This window comes from Pinus tabuliformis, chromosome 5_2 (assembly GCF_031772625.1).
Source record: "Pinus tabuliformis cultivar Carrire ecotype Pingquan chromosome 5_2, CPIR1, whole genome shotgun sequence".
Lineage (NCBI taxonomy): Eukaryota > Viridiplantae > Streptophyta > Pinopsida > Pinales > Pinaceae > Pinus > Pinus tabuliformis.
The window spans coordinates 231,541,024-231,543,768 of NC_142306.1; the positions used below are offsets into that span (position 1 = coordinate 231,541,024).

Genomic DNA, 2,745 nt, shown 5'->3' on the forward strand with positions numbered 1-2,745 from the left:
TACATAAATTTGATGTGAAAGAAATTATCAAAATTTAATATTTCAAAAAAAAACTTCAAACATATATTTTAAAAAATACCATCTCATCCCTGTCGCACAGCTCACCCGGCACCTCTCCGCCACCCATGGACTCTCCGTTACCCTCATCACCTGCAAATGGATGTTGTCCCCTCGCCTAATGGATGCTTATTCCAAGAACATGGCGTCCTCGGGTATCCACATCAATTTCATCCGGCTGCAGGAGGACGAGGAGATCGAAGGCGCACAACATATGAAAATCGAAACTTACTTATCTAAGCTTTTTGAAAAATCGAAAGGATCAGTGGAAAATACTCTTAGATCCCTCCTCCACTCTGCCTCTCCCCTCTCTGCTTTCATCACTGATCTTTTCTGCTCCACTATGTTCGAGCTCAGTATACCCATACCTATTCTTCACTTCCTGTGCGTCTGTGCTTTCAGTGCTCTTATCCCTTCCCAAGCTCGTCTCGGAGATTCCAATTTCGTTTAAGGACATGGATTTTCCAATAGAGGTACCGGGCACTCTGCCGATCCCTGGCAGACATATGCCGGCTTCCCTTCAGGACAGGTCTGACGAAGTCTTTGACTGGGTTTACCGCCATTCCTTGCCTCTGTGGAAATCGAGGGGCATTTTGATCAGCACCTTCGAGGAACTGGAGCCTGAAGCTATCAGAGCTCTGGTGGCAGGAAAGACATGTAATCTGAGGGATATTGATCGAATGCCCCACTTTTATACAGTTGGGCCGCTCATATCATCGTCGCCACTTGAACACAATGACAAACCTGTCGAAAATGTAGGGGCCGAGTGCCTCGAGTGGTTAGATAATCAACCGCCTTCGTCGGTTCTCTTCGTTTCCTTCGGCAGCGGAACGGGTCTCCCAAGGGCTCAGGTGATCGAACTCGCCTTGGGATTGGAAGCAAGTCAACGTCGCTTCCTCTGGGTGCTGCGTAGTTCGTCGAGCAGCTTTTTGTCTATCGAGGAAACACAGATTTCTCAGGTCTTACCCGAGGGATTAGAGAGTCGAACCCACGACCGAGGACTTGTTGTTGGCTCATGGGCGCCTCAGATTCCTGTTCTCTCTCACCCATCCACCGCCTGTTTCCTTTCTCACTGCGGCTGGAATTCCACACTGGAAAGCATCTCACATGTAGTGCCGATGATCTGCTCGCCACTTTTTGCAGAACAGAGGATGAACAGGCTTCGTAAGGACAGGAGAATCGGAGCAAAATGGAATCCCAGCAAAGATGGAAAGCAATGGTTTCGTAAGGAGAGGAGAAGTAGAGAGAACAGTTATGGAGTTGAAGGAGAAAGCGGGATGAGGGTGATGGCGAGAGTGAAAGAATTGAAGAAGGGGGCTGTGAGTGCTTTGGAAGAAAGGGGCAATTCCTAAAAAGCCATGGCTGCTGCAGTGTCTGAGTGGACAACGATCGGAGCAAACTCGGGAGCCTTAGCGCCCGAAACATAATTTCCATTTGGGACGAACAAAGTCCGGAACATAATTTCCATTTGGGACGAACAAATTCCAGACCGGAATTTTGTATGTCGATGGTTATCATGAGGTCAAATGTAACACCTTGCCTTGCAGATTACGATAGTTTTATTTTTATTTGAATTAGATTTTATTGGCAAAAGAAAGGGAAATAAAGTGAGGGAATACAGCTTTAGCCCAAATACAGGGCACCAACGGAGCGAGCTGTGAACCCATGGCAAATCAGCGGTGATGTGCTGTTTTTTCCTATTTCATATTATTATTAGTTTTCCATTTTCATATGATAGTTTCAAGTTTGGTTTCACGTATATAGATTTTGGGATAGTACTCATCATTCAGACTTTCCAAGTCCCTCACATGATCAATTTGTCTTAGAATAGAAATTTTCTATTCCCTCGTCTGGTTAGTGAAAAACATGCTTATAATTAAATTTTGTAGTTTTTCTCCCCGGGATGGCATATACTTTAACATCATTGCTTTTAAAGTCTAGAAAACCTATTGCTATGACCTGGTTAGTGAAAAACATGCTTATAATTAAATTTTGTAGTTTTTCTTCCCTGGGATGGCATATACTTTAACATCATTGCTTTTAAAGTCTAGAAAACCTATTGCTATGACCATGGATGCTTGTTGATTCTTTGCTATGGGCAAAATTGTTTACATGTTTTGTACATGATTGGTAGTGTACTAGCACTACTAGACAAGTGGTGTATTTTTACACACTTGGAATAGATGTGCATGTGAATGTTTGAATAATATGAGGGATTTGAGGAAATCCATGTGTTACTTGAATTATATCTTTATATATATATATATATATATATATATATATATATATATATATAAAGTTGGTTGGGATATAAATATCCCATTGTCTACATGATATGAGGCAAAGAGCCTTCAGTGGATTAGAGGTATCAGACAAGAGTGACGGGTCTCTATGTTTACTTACTCGGTGCTAGTGGCATCACTATGATTGTTGATTATGTGTCGATTACATGCGTGTGCAAGTGAGTGTTGGGTGAAACACTATGAATGGATTGTTATGTACTGATTGCAAATTGCATGCATATATGTGATGTACTTATGAATGTGATAATCATAAATTATAAGGATCACACACACACATATACCACTTTTAATTGATCTTCTTAGATTGCAGATACCATAATAAAATGCCTTGGTAAAGAGGTTGAACTTAATGACTATCGTTAGTCTTAGCAAGAAAGCTAGTATT

At 41.8% G+C, this 2,745-nt stretch overlaps 1 pseudogene; it reads left to right on the top strand.

Moving 5' to 3' along the window:
* The first annotated feature begins 512 nt into the window (after positions 1–512).
* Positions 513–1,409, top strand: LOC149158383 (UDP-glycosyltransferase 72B1 pseudogene; annotated as a pseudogene).
* The last annotated feature ends 1,336 nt before the right edge of the window (positions 1,410–2,745 follow it).